This window comes from Belonocnema kinseyi, chromosome 9 (genome assembly GCF_010883055.1).
Source record: "Belonocnema kinseyi isolate 2016_QV_RU_SX_M_011 chromosome 9, B_treatae_v1, whole genome shotgun sequence".
In the NCBI taxonomy this organism is placed as follows: domain Eukaryota; kingdom Metazoa; phylum Arthropoda; class Insecta; order Hymenoptera; family Cynipidae; genus Belonocnema; species Belonocnema kinseyi.
The window spans coordinates 66,387,582-66,396,957 of record NC_046665.1 but is presented as its reverse complement, the minus strand read 5'-3'; positions in this window follow the sequence as shown (position 1 = coordinate 66,396,957).

The following is a 9,376-nucleotide window of genomic DNA, read 5'->3' as shown; positions in this document are numbered from 1 at the left end:
ACGGGGATCCCCGCAATAAAAATAGGAGAAATATTTATTTCGAACATATTGTGCGAATATACACTTTTAAAATAGGAAAAATACGTCGATAATCCCCAAAAATAATGTATGTGGGAAAGTATGTATGTGAAAAATCCTAGGGAAAAATTTAAATTAAAAGAAAAACACAACTGTAAATTAGTTTGGGAATTCACGCACAATATTTAGTTTTTATACATACATATGTATATGTTTATGGCATGTAAGAAGTAAAATTTTAATATTATATATTTTAAATTGCATTATTTTACGAATTATTTATTATTCTTCAAAAATATGGGACACACTGTATTTACGTGTCAGCGTGGCGCTTTTGAAACTACACTTAACTCTTGCTTAGTTCAAGGCGTACCTATTCCAAGGCTTGCCTATTTGAAGTCCCCTATGCTGCGATATTCCAAGTGATGCAGTTTTGTCACCTCCCACCATGGTCTATGTATCGTCTCGCCCGCGACATGAGTATTTTGGCATGCCGTAATGGGAATCCATGCGAATTTCTGGAGAAAATATTCTACTTGTAAAAGTGAATTGTAAATATACAAATAGTAATATTTGTCAAAAAGTAGAATGTATTTACTCAGCCATGTTCCATTCTTTTGTTAATTGACGACCTTTCAGTCTCACGAAATAAAATAACATATCCCAAATTTAAGGTTAGTGTATCAGATTGATTTGATCAGCATTGGGTACCTTAAGCTCAAATTTTAAATAATGTATTTTATTTCGTGAAACTTAAAGATCTTCAACCGATAAAAGGATGCAACAGAATTATACGATCAAACGAACTTACCTTAGTGAAGTTCGATCGTAATTATACGATATGTCTCGTCTGAATAGATCACTTGTAGTAGCGCCAGCTGCTCGGTTATGATCACAAATTTTTAAGGATAAAATATTTAAGAAATTCATAGTTTGCCGCCATACGGGGGCTCCATCCACTACCATGTCCCGATCTTTATTAATTTTAAAGACGAAATATCGCCGGAATCGAATAGATCACGTATGGAAAAATGCAACACAAAAAGAAAAGGGGGCAGGGAGGGAGTGATCTATTCGGACGAGACACATCGTATCATTACGATCGAACTTCACTAAGGTAAGTTCGTTTGATCGTATAATTATACTTCAGTGTCTCGTCCTCAAGATGACTTGTAGTTGTTTAAAGTTTTAATGGTGATATTTCGGTTACTTTTTTGGAAAATAACTCAACAAACAATCATTTTCAATTTCAAAAACACTAAACTTATCACAATCGTAAAACTATGGGAAATAAAAATATAAAATTAAGTTTCTTAGCGTAACATAAATCATATCGCCTTCAACTTAGAACCTTTTGAGCGAAATTTCTTTTCTCTCAAACTGGGCGATTATAGAATAAGGCAAAGACTTTTGACGAGTCGGACCAACACGCCGTCTTTCGAATGACATCAAGGGAAACGCCGTTCCGTAAAGCCGCAGATGTAGCGGCATGTTTAAAGCTGTAAGACCTGAAAACTTTGGTGTCTATCCCCCTTTTCGAGAGGATCGTCCTTATCCACCTACTCAAAGTCTGGGCAGAGCAGGGCTCATGAGACTTTCTCAAGGAAATTAATATTTGGTCTGTACAATTGGCTCTTATTTTGGACTTTCTCTCGATGTAGTTCAAAAAGCGTCGAAGCAACGCACCGAGCTGGTTGGTACTTGAAAAAAGGTAGAGTCAGTAAGGGCTGTTTTCTGTGGACGCCTGAAGTTTTGACTCTGTCAGTTATTTTAATGTGAATAGCATCCTCTTGTTGTACAATGTTACTCAACTTCATCAATGTCATGGTTTGTTGCCTTTACGCTGTTGCAAGGGCCAATAATGTGACCAGCTTGAATGAAAGATCTTTGAGTGAAATTTTGTTGTTCGGATGAAGTAATTTTTAAAAAGCAAGTACTGGGGTTGGGTCCCATGTAAAATCATATCGTGGACCTTAAGGCTTTAAATTGGACGCGCCCTTGCAAAATCTTTTAATTATGGAATTGTTCCCAATATCACGATTGACAATTAAGGCGATAGCAGATCGATATGAGTTGAGTGTCCCATATTCATTTAGTCCTTCTAATGAGAAGGTAAGAAAATCCAGTAGCGACGATGTTGGGGGTTCGAAGGGCAAAATTTTATTTTTCTGGCAGAATTCCCACCACAGCTTAATTGGCCTCGCGTACTGCTTCAGATTCGCGGGAGCGAGAGACGCCAGGATAACCCGCAAGGATGGAGTGGAAATTCCCTCTACTGCAAAGTTGTATGCTTGCCCAATAGCTTGGCTACAGCCAGGGTAAGGTTTCTCCACAGGGGATGGAATTCGCTAAAAGGAGAAGAGAGCAAAGTTTTATTTGGTCCTAGAATAATTGATTCTGATGTTTGCAATTGTTAAAACAAGGGGAACCACGGTTGAGAAACTCAAAAAGGGAGAACTACAACCCCTTCTGCTTTGTCAACCTTTATCTTTTTTAAAGTTCTCAGGGCTAAGGCAAATGGAGGAAAAGCATAAAAGTTTTCATTTTCCCAAAGCGTCTAAACGCGTCGACACTCTCAGCTTCTAGATCTGGAAACCATGAAATGAAACGAGAACATTTTGCATTAATATTAGAGGCAAAAAGCTCAATATCGAAGGCTCCAAAAAAACTGTTAATTTTCTTGAAGGCGCCTGAGGATAGAGTCCACTCTGTTTCCTGCGAGATAATCCTCGATTCTCTATCAGCTTCAACATTGTCCGCCGATCTTATGTATGACGCTGAAATCCATAAATCTCGTTGCTCGCACCACTTTCAAATCTCCTTAGCTAGGTTAGCAAGCTTAGGGAACTGAATTCCGCCCATCTTGTTGATATAGCTCAAGGCTGTCGTCTTGTCGGCTCTTAACAAGATTTCACACGACCTAGAATTCGCTGCAAAATATTGCAGAGCGTTGAATGCATCTGTAAGTTTTAAAAAATTAATGCTTTCGCCTCTTTGATCGACACGCCACTGGCCCCGTGTCGATCTTCCCTCAGAAAAGGCGCCCCAGCCTGTTTTGGAAGCATCTGAAAAGATTTCTGAAGAATATTTTTCGTCTCTGATTGGGTTACAGATTGAGGGATCAGTTATATTTTTGATCCACCAATTTAGGTCATCATGGAATTCCAAAGGGAAGGACTTTAAACTCGTAGAGTTGTTGCTGAAATTGAAAACGAAGGTACTTTCTGTGGTCCCGGTGCACTGGGACTAGGAAATAAGCGTCCTCTAGATCTATTGAAGCTAGGAAACAACATGGAGACATAAGGCGAATTACGGTTTTCCAATCTTCCAATTTAAAATGGTCTGCTACGACAAACTGATTAAGTCTCTTTAAATTCAATATGAATCTTTTTTCTCCATTAGATCTGTCAACTAAGAAAAAGGAAGAAAGAAATTGATATTTGCAAGGTCTAACCTTTGCAATGGCCCCTTTTTTTAAAATACTTATCAATCTGCTGTGAATAGTGCTTTTCGTCAGATAGTGATAAAGCAGGTTCGGGTAATGACTCGTATCCTGAATGCTTCCTTGTAAAAGAAATTTTATATGCTTTTACAATTTGAAGGACGAGCGCATTTGTGGTAATATTTTGCCACAAGGGGAGGAAATATTTTAATCTTCCTGCTACACTTACATTTAACGACGATGGAGTTGGTTCTGCTTGCTTCTGTAATTGTTGTTGCTGCCGTTGTTTCGAGTCCAAGATTTCGCCGCCCCAGTCCTCTGAGTGAATTTTGTATAATTCTTCTTGGCTGGGGCCCGAAAGTTTAAATCCTTGGTGGCTTCTAGTCTGGACTGAACTTAGGATCCTTTGAACTTATTGTTATTTTTCTTCCGTGCGTATGAGTCTCAAGACAGCATCTTTTTGCCGGTTTTCTCCGACGCTTCGGCTGCTCTCAATCTGTCGCCGAAATCTTTACCCAGGAGGAAGGTGTCCGAGACGCTTTCCTCTATTAGAGTCTTCGCCGCATCAGACGTATTGCTGACCTGGGCCACAAAATATTTTCTGGTTTTTGGTGCACAAAAGAAGGCGTCAGCGCATAAACGTCCTGCGGCTCCGACTAAATTGATCACGCGACTAACGTCCAAGACCAAGGCGCCAGCCTCGTTCTTCTTTCCTGACATGAGCACCGACAAGGCCAGACCAATGGCGCCCGAAATTAACGCAATCTGTTCTTGGCTAATTTTTTGGTACTTGTTTTTCCTTATTGAAGAAGTTCCCAAGATTGCCCGGATTTCTGGATTCAAAATTGGTGCCGAGAGCAAAGAACAATTAGATGGCGTTAGGTATTTCTTGAAAAGTTTTTCTTTCATCTCCTTTGACAACCCTTTTTGCACAATGATTGGCCATTGTTTCGCTAAAAACGAATACAAAGGTGGACCTTCCACCTTTTGGTCCGGAACATTGCCTAACAGATCCATGATTTCGGGGTCAACAAGACCTTCTTTAATCTTTTCTGGCTCGACAGGCAATTGTTCAATTGTTTTTGGAAACTTACGTGTTTGAGAAGCTTCTTTTGAGGGCGAATGTTCAGCGGCACGCTTTTTGACTCTCGGTGAGCGAGATCGAGACCTTTCGGAACTCGAATAATCGGCGGTCGAACCTCTAGGGTATCGCTCTTGCCGTCTGCTTTCTCGCTTTTCTAGATCACGATCTGACGTCCCTCTCGGGGTACGCTCTGCGCGTCTGGTGGATCTTGAACCTCTTGATTCAGTGGAAGTAACACTCCGCTCACGACGATGATGACCCCCCGGCGAATACTGACAATAATGATGTTATTTTTCCCCTCGAGAACCCTTAATATACCGGAGAAAAATCACGCCTCCATTTTCTATTGTGAGAATTCTCCTTTATTGAACCGGAAATTGAACCTGAACGACGCGATTTCGAACTTTCATGACGCGACGCGAGCATTTTGAGGTTAGTTTCGGTACGCGCGTATTGTTCTTGTAAAACTTGCATCTGAGCAAGTAATTGAGCTTTTGTCGGTGAACTCGGTTGTTCAACGATCTTTTGGGATGGCGAATCGGCCATTTTTGAGAAATCGCGTACACAAATTAATAAAACTTTAGATCGAAACCCCGAGAATGGTCATTTTCGCACACAGTTTCCTAGGAATACAACCTTTCTGACTTCTAAATATTTTTAGCAATAAATGCAACTATCAAGTGTAAGAATAGTGAATACATTCATTTTATTCTTTCTAATATAGATCTTGCAGAAGAACAACTGCATAAACAATTATGCACATGACTTTTATCGCTTCCTAATTAATCTCAGAACTAGTTCACAACAAAAAGCTATAATGGAGCATAAATATCTAAGAACCCGAAAGACAATCAGTAGGTTTTGTTATGTGACCTGATCCGTCTTCCACCGAATGACATCTTTCAACTTCGGAGTCAATTTGTACTCCCCGTAACTTAAGCGTACTATGCCATTTTTTCATCAATCCACTGCCTTTGAAGTTCAATAATACTTTTTTGAATCTACTTAAATATGAAGATGCTCGTTTTTCAAAAATATCAGAGACACTAAAAAATACATATTCAGGAAGCATTTTCATCCTTGATCGTCTGCAGCTCTTCCTTTCTTACTCAGTTATCCAACGTGCAGTATCCTCTCGTACTGCACAAGCTATATTTTTAGTCTGCATCAAATAACTTGAACAATCTCCAAAGAAAATTTTGGGTTTAGAGTATTTATTCAATAAAACATGAAGTTTTGCTTTTATCAAGGCAGGAAAATTATTGTAAACTCTAGTACTGATTATTATTGTTTCAAGGTTCAACTAAAGAACGTCTTCCAATGATTCAAAGACGATTTGAGTTTCCTTTCAATCGGATACTTGACAGAGCTGTATAAAAAACGATGAGCGCAGTAGACAAACCAATACATAGATCCAAAAACCATTCTCGTAGCTAATTTTCGAGGCTCATGTTATGTCCCAAATCCAAGAACCATTTGAATGTAATCCAAATGAATAGCAAGAAAAGAAACAGAGTATGCAATTTTCCTTCAGTGGTAAGCAAATGCGACTTCTCAAGAAAATTTGGTTTCAATACTACTAAACGTGCTTGTTAAGTATTAATATTGACGATGTAGAGAGTTCTGTTACTCATACGGGATCTTGCAATTGGAACTGCAATGGATTGGATTCGATTGTAGACTACTACCGACGAGAAAACGATAGGCATCTCCATTTGAAGCTTAACAACTCAGCAAAAAAAAATGCTAGCACAATAAAAAAATAGTCATACGGAAGCTTAAAGTGTTCTCCATAAATGAGCTTGAAAGCGTTTATGTAAAAGAAATTTTGTGCTTTGCAAACTGAAAACTGTAAAAAAAGTAAGGATTTTCGGGTACATTTAAGAACAGTCAAATTTAGAGCATTATTTCTTATACAAGGAGCAACGGGAAAAATTTGAAAAAAATAATGAGTATGAGGACAAATGTTCTGAACAAATTGCACTTGATAAATTTGGGCAATAATAAAAATTGTTGCTTAAAAGTACAAAAATGTGGCACCTGGCAACGGGTCCAAGAAAGGCACCAGCGGCCGGCAATACAAAAAAGGGCCCCCCTGCTTTCTGTCACTTGGTTTCGAATAGAAAAAAATGTCTAAAAATATCGCGAATTTCGCGAAAAATAAGACTATGGCATCCTTACGGGTGATTTAAAATAATCACAGAGTCTATCCGTTAGAGTTTGCAGTTTTAATCGCTTTAATATCTTTTTTAGAACTAAAGATAATATGGTTGCACATTTTTGTACAATAAGAAATAATGCTCTAAATTTGACTGTTATTAAATATACCCGAAAATCCTTACTTTTTTTACATTTTTTATTTTGCGAAGCACAACATTTTTTACATAAACGCCTTAAAGCTCATTTACGGAGAGCACTTTTAGCTTTTATATGACTATTTTTTTATTGCGCAAGCATTTTTTTTGCTGAGTTGTTAAGCTTCAAAGGCCTATCGTTTTCTCGCCGATAGTAGGCTTCGTGAAAGTTCTCAGTTTTTCTGTTTGATACAACTAGGGTATCCCCAGGCTTTCATTTTCGAAGTATGCCATGATATTAAATCTTTGAATCGATACAGAATCTCCCTCTAATTTGAGAATTGTGACGTTCAAGAATATCGACAACCACATTCTTTTAAATCATTTCTGGTCAATCGATTCATTTTTTCTCTGTAGAAGGATGATTAAATATTTTAAACGAATCTGAGATGCCGATATTTTGGTCATAAAACTGATCAGGTGACTTAATTCATCTTTACTAGCATAAATTATCAGGTTTAAAGTTGTCCATTAAAGAACAGTAAAAGCAGGCAATAAAATAAAATTTTCTACCTTTTTACCTGTCATTTCTTGAATACTAATCTTCCAGGTCAAAAATATTTTTGAGATGTTCTGAAGAACTGTTGAAACTTCAGAACTTTCTGTAATTTCATTTAGATAATAAAGAACGAGTACCTAGTAAACTTCCGATTTCCGATAATCCGTTAAGACTAGAAAGGCGGATATGACAGACATCCTAGAAAGACGGCTGTGTCCACTTTATCCCTGGGAAAATTTCGTGCTGTTGAGTCACAAACGGCTGGAACAAAGATTGTGGGGGACTCTCTGATCATGTTGTATCCCTCGGAAGCACTGTGTTGAGCTGTAATAGCCAATACGGTTCTTTGGATATTTTAAAATTATTTATTTCGGTTATAGCTTTGCGAGGTAACCTTACAGTCTACCTCGAACAATGCAATGAAAGCTCGAAATGTAATATAGTTCACATCAGAATATAGTTCAGATAAGCCTGTAATATTTGGCATTATATTTTGGATCTTAGCTGACACAGAAAGCAAGTAAATAAATAAAGCAGATCCTTACCTGGGCAAAGATTATCTGCAGCCTTCTGACGTACTCGTAAGTAAACATGTAATCATGGATCTCATGCAGCTGTACCTAAACAAAGGAAGAAATGTAACCACTGATACTTTTTTACTGCAGTCAGTCTCAGTTCTAGAATAAAAGCTAAGCATACAAGCATTGTGCGGACCGTCAATCGCGCCCGACGAAAAATTCCCAAAGCTGTGAGGGTATCAAAGGCTTCTCTTCACTCAACAGTTAATCTTAAGAAAGATGACACTATTATTAATTTGGCAGAAATAAATTTTCAGGTAATTTATAAGAAGTGTACTGGAATAAAGATCTCTCGTCACCAGCTGCTATTCAATTAAGTGTTAAAACCTACCCGCCACCACATAATTGCAAGTGGCACGGAACTCAATCTGAACTTACCCGATGAAGGTGATAACGTCGAAGCAAATACACAGAACGCTGAGAAATACCGCAACTGTCACATCCTTAATAATTGCAAGAGAAACAAAGCATCTTCTACCTGCGTCTCCGATAAACAGCCTCTTTGCGGCAAATGCGTTGGCCAACAGTTAGTTACTTGCCTATCCAGAAAATCAAACTTAAATGACTAATTTTTCCCTATTAGGTATGTATAATAAAATTTTTCTGTTATCTGCATTTCTGTTTGCTTTATTGGCCATCCTTATATCTTCATTCAAAAGCGGAAAACTTAAACACTTTATATCTGGCAAATTTTGTGTACTTTTGTAGACTTTTACTGAAATTTTGATTTTTATAAAAAATATTAGATTTTAACACGAATAATGTGTATTTAAGCAAATAAATGTGTTTTTTATCCTAGAAATTTATTTATTTTATTATTTCGCACCAATCACATGAAAATTTGTTCAAAATTTCAATGAGAACGTGCTTAAGTACGTAATGGACCAAAATTATCCGTATCGCCCTTTTAGGTATGTATAATCGTATAAAACTCTGTCAATATTTGACAAAACGGATAAAACTTTCGTATGACGTTGTCTAACCTGAATCATGAAAAGTCACGAGATATCATTGACCCCGGTCAATGCAGCATTCTACAGCAACGATTCAGCGATCGAAAAGAATCATAATGATCCCCTCTGTCTTTCTACTGTTAACCGGTTTACCCAGTCTGATTTTCTTGAGTTGTCTCCATTAGATTTAAGGGCAAAAAAATAATAATAAAGGATTTGATGATCATTGTAGCTAACAATTAAAACCGAGATTTCTTTTTTGTATTTATTAAAGTCATTATTTTTCTTACAAGCGTCAAAGAAGTACGCTTATTTTAAAACTAAGAAGAATGTTATGAAAAATCGTCGCTATGGTTCTTTACACTTTTAGTTACTAATTTTTTATCGCGTTGATTTTTAGATAATACTCAGTATAAACTGTCTATTCCTCTCAAATTTAAGGTTAATA